At 39.8% G+C, this 8,034-nt stretch overlaps 1 pseudogene; it reads left to right on the forward strand.

Moving 5' to 3' along the window:
* Positions 1–850: 850 nt before the first annotated feature.
* On the forward strand, positions 851–1,650 carry LOC137764924 (polycomb group RING finger protein 5 pseudogene; annotated as a pseudogene).
* Positions 1,651–8,034: the final 6,384 nt, after the last annotated feature.

The raw sequence follows: 8,034 nt of genomic DNA on the forward strand, positions 1-8,034 counted from the left end.
ATCACCCAGAGAAAGTGTGCAGAGGAGGGAGGAAAGTAAGAATGGGAGACCAGTCTTTAAAAGTTAAAAGAGAAGATTTCCAAGAGACTGGGAAAGACTGGCCTGAAAGATGGGAGGAAAGCCAGGTGTGGGCATCACAGGGGTCAGGAGAAAAGATTTCAAGAAGGAAGGAGGGACCACCATGTCAAATGCTGAAAGGACAAGTAAAAGAGGGCTAAAATTAGGTCCCGTGGGTTCACCAAAAGAATAGATTTTTGTAGCTTACAAGAAGCTGCTAGAAGACAACTACACTCCTGTCTTTTATAGAGCTTTGAAGAATTTATGCTAATCTCCTGAGTTTGGGGGATGTGTATGAGTGAAGGCCTCAGGGAGCAGCAAGAGGAGAGAGTGAGAGTATTCAGATTAAAAAAGAGTTTGCAGGTGGTCCAGTGGTTAGGGCTCTGGGCTTCCACTGCAGGGGGCATGGGTTCAAACCCTGGTCAAGGAACCAAGATCCCACATGCCTTGCAGTGCAGCCAAAGAATCACGAGACAGCTTGCTTCCTCTACTCTGCTCTTCACATGTGTGAGGATACAACCGTGGTCGGCCACCTACAAACCAGAAGAAGGCTCTCGCCAGCACCCAACCATGGTGCCTCCCTGATCTCAGACTTCCAGCCTCCAGAACTATATGGGAAAGCAGAACCACCAAAAGGAGTGATGACCAGCGATCTCATGAGAAGTCTGGATTTTATTTCTCATGCCTCAGGACATCCAGTTGGGAACGCCACACCAGCTCCTGGGATCAGACTTTCATCCACTTAATACCCCTGTTTGCCTGAACTACTAGAGCCAGTCCTAGCTAAACACGAATGGCTACCCAGAGGAAACACCTGGTGAAAGATTGCAATCCTTACATCAATCCTTACATTTCAATCTTTACCTGCTATATCTGTAGAGGGTATCTGATCAAGCCAACTACAGTGACGGAATGCCTCCATACCTTCTGTAAGACTTGTATTGTCCAGCACCTTGAAGACAGCAATGATTGTCCAAGGTGTGGCAACCAGGTTCATGAGACAAACCCGTTAGAAATGTTGAAGTTGGAAAACACATTAGAAGAAATTATATTTAAGTTTGTCCCTGGACTACGAGAATAAGAACTTGAGTGGGAGTCTGAATTTTGGAAGAAAAACAAGCCTCAAGAAAATGGACAAAATAATACTTCAAAAGTTGACAAACCTAAAGTAGATGAAGAAGGTGATGAAAATCAAGATGATAAAGACTATCACAGAAGTGACCCACAGATTGCTATATGTCTAGAGTGTTTACGAAATAATGGACAATCAGGGGACAATGTAGTAAAGGGTTTAATGAAGAAATTCATTTGGTGTTCTACACATGTAACTGTGGGAACTATTAAAAAATCTCTAAGTTTAAAACTAAAACTTCCAAGTTCTTATGAGTTGGATGTGCTGTGCCATGGTGAAATTATGGGGAAGGATCATACTATGGAGTTCATCTACATGACAAGATGGAGACTAAGAGGCAAAAACTTTCGGTGTCTGAACTGCTCAGGTTCACAAGTCTGCCCTCAGGATGGCCCTTTGTATCAGTCATACCCCCACACCCCATGGTATTGCAGTATCGACCAAGAATTGATTTTGGTTAGACCACGAGGCCTAGATCCCACTGAACGAATCCTGCACTATGTGTTTACTCATCGACAGACTGCACAGTGAATGGTGTGTGGACTGGAGGGACACAACCAGATTTTCAGCATGTGAATAAGGCTGTTGTCTGTCTCTAGATTGTCAATTGCATTTATGTTGTTTCTATTAAGAGCAAACCAAGTGCCATTCTGCTACTGAACCATCTGCATAAGGTATCTGTGCTGTCTCACAGTGTACAAGTCATGGTTGAAATCAGTTAGGTGTGCAGCCACGATTCAGTCTTCTGAATATTTTGCTTGCCTGTTCTAAGACTCTTCTAATGCTTGATTACACTAGTAATATGGCTCAATCTTTGTGGTGTTGCTGTTTTCACATACTTACTATTTGATTAATTCTTGTTTAAATAGAGTACTGTACAAGGAACTAATAATTATTATATCTTGAAATTATTCTGTATGGGAAATATATTCAGAAAAGTGGTCCTTGAGCCACTGTCCTGTTTTTAAAAAAAAGAGTTTGGAGGTCAAAGCAAGGACACAAGCACTGCCTGGAAGCAAGCTTGTGTAGAGACTAATACTGTGCGGTTGTCTAGATTGGGTTTACCTTCTTTGCCTCATCAATAAAGCAGGTTGTTGTGAGGTTTAAGAGAGCTAATTGGTGTAATAGGTTTAAACAATGCTTGGTATACAATAAGCATACTGTGTTAGCGCCTCTTAATATCTCCTTATTTTCTGGGGTCTCTGTAAACCTTCAGAATTCTGATGAAATCTTTGAGAAGATGAGCCCCTAGTACCAACTGAGATTGGATTCTCTCCAATCTGGCAAAAAAAATTTAAAGTGTTTAGAGGTAGACTTATGTTGATCCAAAAGAAAAAGGGGGGAAGGGTAGAGAGGACTGGCTATGTCACTGCAGGAAGCAATGAAGTCTGTGAAAATAGACCAGGCCTTGGAAACTACCTGTGGCCCACAACCTAGTTTATAAATAAAACAGCCACACCCATACTATTACGTATGGCTGATTTCATGCTACAATAGCAGGGCTGAGTAGTTGCAACAGAGACGGTATGGCCCTCAAAGCTTAAAGTATTTAGTATCTGGCCCTTTACAGAAAAAGTTGCCAACACTTGGTATAGTCAATACTTTCAAAATATTATGAAAGCACTATAGAGAAAAAAGTTAAAGCACTTGGTAATTTAGTTTATTGTAAATTCTATATAAATTAGTTGTATGATTTGGCTGCTCAAAAGTGAAATTAAACCATAGTTGGATTGCTACAAATATAGGATCCAGAATGATGGAGCAGATAGCTGACCAAGCTGGAAATATTATGCTAAGCTAGAAGCAGTACTATTGCAATCTAGAGCAGCACCATCCAAAAGAACTTTCTGCAAAGATGAAAATGTTCTTAAATCTGCACTGTCCAATACAGTAACTGCCAGCCACCTGTGGACACTGTTTGAATAAGGAACTGAATTTTAATTGTATTTAATTTTAACTAATTTAATCACATGTGACTAGTGGCTACCATATTGGATAGTGCAGATATAAAGTGTTCAGCATCACAGAAGTACTTGTGTAATAAAAAGAAAACAATTTAATTCAATAGACCTTTTTAGTCCTTTCTTCTGCGGATACAAAAGTAAGATTCAATTAAAATATAGCAAGTATATAGATGCTCACAAAACTAAAATACATGAATATAAATGCCATTATGATAGATAAAAACTGAGTACCCAGTATGTGCCAGGATTTAGGCAAAGTTCTCAACATTTACTATTTTATTTAACCCTTCAAGAAATCGGTGAAATAAATAATTATCATCCTAAATTTCATATTTTAACAAAACACTGAGCACTAAAAAAGACGAAATATGCAAGATCACAAGTGATAATTGAGTTTCAGACATAAATCTGCCTGACTCTCACACCAAAGGTTCTTTCTACATAACAAAGAATGAATTATATATCGTAGGAATACAAATAAGGGAGAAATGTATTCTGCTTTTAGAGGGTCAGACTTCTGGGATAGGGAGAGCCAAAGATAGCTAGGGAGGATAAGTGATATTTAAGCTGAATCTTGAAAGAGAAGGAGTTCTCCATAAAGATAAAAGGAAAAGACCATTCAAGGCAATGGGGAACAGCATGAGGAAAAGACACAGAGCTGTTGAAGGGCCCAAGAGTTGTGGGTAGAGCATGGGATCATGACCTTCAGTAGATTACTTTTTGTGTTCCTTCTATATGCTACATACTGCTATACTATATACACACATTATCCTAAGCATTGTGGAACGTAAGATAAAACAAATGATCAAGACACAATCCCTGCTTTTCACAAACACATAATGTAATAGAGGAGACTAACAAATATACAACCGGGCTGGTTGAGATACTAGAGTTACAAATTACCCTGAGAGATCAGGGATTGAGCCTCTAAATCATTGGAATGTGATAAAGCCTCAGATTAAGTAAGCTTTAGGTTTGTATCAAGTATAAGACACTAATAAGGATGGCAGGGGAAAAAAACCAACCAGAATGGTCAATGGAATGTTAACAGAAGGAATTTGTGAGGAATTGGGAGATGTTTAGTCTGAAAAAAGTCAAGGTGAGAAGCACATGACTTCTATCTTTCAACGTATGAAGGAACATCATGGAGCAAAAAGGCCAATCTTACTCTATATGACCCTAGATAGTTCTACACAATGAAAATTTTGCTAGCAGATGACAGGATTCTCTCCTTGACCGAACTTTGGTCTGGCGTCTCTGCGTTTTCTTTTTGTCTAGATCCAAACTTGGGCTCTGTCCTTGGCCCATTTAGTCCAGTGTTAGCAAAAATAGTGCTGGGTCTGTTTAGTGAAAATTCCCCACCCTTGATAGCTGATCAAATTCCTGACCCATCACCCCTGTAGGGGTGGAAAACTTTTCCCTTCTTCCCTTCTAGGTTTGTTGGATGGTCTAATAATAAAATTGACATAAGACAATTTAACAGGAGAAAGACAATTCTAATTTTGCACATACAAGAGCCCCATAAAAATATGAGACTCAAAGATGGGACCAAAGCAGACAACTTTTTTATACCTTTCACACAAAGAAACAGTAAATCTGTGAAGAATTGAAAAAACAAAGTATGGGCTTGGGGTAGTAAATTAGTGAAGAAGTTAACAGTTTGCTTTTATAGTCTTCTCAGCCCTTAATTCCCTCTCTCTGGTGATGAGGACACCTTTACCCTCCTGGTACAGGAAGGGCACCTTTCACATGGGAGATTTATTTCCTTTTTTCAGGGGGACAAAGAAGGGTCAGAGTGTGTTTCTTGCACCAACTGTTTCTCAAGTAACTTTAATTCAAAACGATCAATATGCCCAAAATGACATATTTTGGAGTGGCATATTCTGCTCCCCTTTGCCCTCAATATATTATCACCCTGCCTTGCCTACAGCAAGAATCCTATCAAGTCAGTTTAGCCAGAATCCCCCTTATCCTTGATGTTCCCTGTCGGTAACTTTTATCCACTGACCCCCACTCTGCTCCTTGTCTATAACACCCATTTGTCCTTCTTATATCTGGAATTGAGCACAATTCTATACTGAGGTCTGTCTTTCCCTATCACAATAGTTCCTGAATAAAATTTGCCTTCACCAGTTTAATTTCTGTTCAGATGATTTTCTTTGATACAGAACAGTCTGGAAATGTCACGAGTTGCCTCAAGAAGACATCTATCTCTAGAATAGTCCAAGGAGAGGCAGTGAAAAGATAGTAACCATAGAGGTTGTCCAGAGACACTGCTCTAGATTCAAAGATGATCTTCTGCCCCTGATATTCTGGGATTCTAGCATAGAGCTGGCATCAACATTCCACTAATTTTTCTTGTAGCTCAACTGCAATCACTTTTCTGATCAGTTCTTCAAATTGAATCGGAGATTGTGTATATTTATTTGCAATAATTTAGAAGTATAATTTGTTATTCAGGAAAGAAATTCATTCTATTCTCCAAATTTTTTATCCTGGTGAATCTCATTCTGATACTAAAAAAGAGTTGCTCTAACTTAAATGACGCTGTCTTTGATGCCACAGATTCTATACTTTAGAAAGCAGCACCCAGGACCTCTGGACTTCAAACCCAAGATATTGGCCTTTTTAGGACAATCTCAGACTCCCTAAACAAAATGTCTAATATAATATGCATTCTGAAGTAATAAATTAGCATTTCTTTTCAAGTACTTTATAATTCAGACTTTTCACTAGTCCATAATTTTAGCCTTCTCTCATGTTCCCACACTCCCTTTGCTGATTTATCTGCCTGTCTCTAAGATCCATTCAGCACCCTTCCTCTGCCCTGCATGGAGGCTGATCCATGCAATAGTACTTCCCAGGTTCCCTTGACAAGGTTCTTGTTAGGTTTAGCCAATGGGAGGCACTGGTGGGAAAATGGAAAAAACTTTCTCTTTCTCTCTCTCTCTCTCTCCTCCTTCTTTTCTTCTCTCCCTCCTTTTCCCTCTCTCTGATTTGGATTGTATTTCCAGCAGCAACTTGTCTCTTCTGTGGTCCTAGCTCCTGCCAGTCTGCCTCACCATGGTTACTGCTCTCACCAGGTTGCCTGGCCCCTGGAGTCCTGTACCCACTACCTTCTCCCTTTGTCCCTCCAGCAGTGGGGTGACCAGGATACAGCTCCTGTTTTTGCTAATCTCTGGCTTGACTCTCTGTCCCCTCCACTCTGTGTGTGTTTGGGGAGCAGAGGGGTAAAATATACAGAACATAATGTCCACTTTATTCTTTAACTTCTCCAATAACTTCGTATCTGAAAACTAGTTTCCTATACTAAATTCTGTTAAACTACCTCTGTGTTTCTATTTTCCTGGCTGGATATCACCCCATTCTCTAATTTGACAGAGGTTTTGTATAATTCTAAAGTGTGGGTTTAAATATTGAGTAGAAATCACCAAAAGAAGCTGTACTAATTTAACAAAAACCTGTTTTTTCACTTGGTCTACATCTTAAGTGATGGCTTTTGTAGCCTCCTCTCTTCCTACAAATCTAGTTTAAAGTACCTCTCCACAACACAAAAGTAGCCATTGCATCATCTTATACTTGAACACTTATTACACCTTGAAGTGTCAGAGATTTCATTTTGGATTCTCCTATTAGACTTTAAATCCAATTGAATTAATACAAATCCTTCAATAACAAAATCTATTTGGAAAATCACTCACAGGAATCCCTTTATCTCTTTTATTTTATTTTCCATTCTTATTTTTTTCCTGCCTATTGCCTTTTTCCCCTTTCCCCCATGGAAATAAAAGACATGATCAGAGCAACGTTTCAACAGCCCACCAACATGACCTCTATCTTCCTTCATGTTATAAGAAGGAGATGTTGCCGTGGCAACTCTGGAAGAAACGTGCTTGACTTTCTGGACTGCAATCTCCAAAAAGAACTGTCTTTCAGATCTTAATCTATCCTCAGGTGAGAGACCTGATATTGTTTTAGATAGGATTTCTTTCTTTAATGTGAGACCCATATTTGAAGGACAATTATGGATTGTCCCCGGCCCAGAGATGTTTGTCAGGTGGGCACTGTTCACCTGCAGACCATTTCGTGCTCAGTTGCCTCTCATTCTGCTAAATGCCAGACCATTCTACTGCCTCAGCATCATGAATTTTGACAATTAACAATTACTGAGCCTTTATTATGTAAAATGTTGCGAAAGAGTGGCCAGTCTAAAACTCTCTCTCTAAATGGATAGTTTTCTCTTATCATTTCCTTTTCTCTGACCATTGTGGTCTTTTCTGCTTTCTTTTTTCCACTTTATATATTCTTAATACTAGACTCCTGTCTCTGTGAACTCACTGTCGGACCTGAATTGAAGAATAGTCCATTGGCCCCTGTGTCAAGCATGTCTGTATGCATCAGGGGGAACAGATGAAGTGAGAAGTCACCAACTTTGGGAGTGGAGAAATCGAGAAGCGGGGACAATCCATGCCATGGCAGACAAATTACAGTAACTTCTATGTTGGATGTACCTCGCCCTCCCTCCCAGACTGCTACTAGTTCAGGAGCTAGAAAAAAATAAGGAGAAAATGACAGACTCTTTCTTAAGGAAACACTGTTTTTGCGTTGGCCTCCTTAGCAAGTTGTAAATCCTAGGCTACATGGTACCCTCACTTTCCATCAGCTGCCTGGCTCCAGCCCTCTCCTCTTTCTTCCTTTAGCTCTAAACTGAGAGCTAAGAGGTGTACCAGCACTGTTCTCAATCCTTTGTATACATTTTTCTTCTCTCATCTTCACAAATCCTGGCCATATTCCTGATGAGGACAAGTAACTTGTCCAAGGTCTCTTAAGTAGAAAGCTACAAAGGCAGAATTTGAACCCCAGATGGTCTCATCCAAAGAT

Source organism: Eschrichtius robustus, chromosome 5 (genome assembly GCF_028021215.1).
Source record: "Eschrichtius robustus isolate mEscRob2 chromosome 5, mEscRob2.pri, whole genome shotgun sequence".
Taxonomy (NCBI): domain Eukaryota; kingdom Metazoa; phylum Chordata; class Mammalia; order Artiodactyla; family Eschrichtiidae; genus Eschrichtius; species Eschrichtius robustus.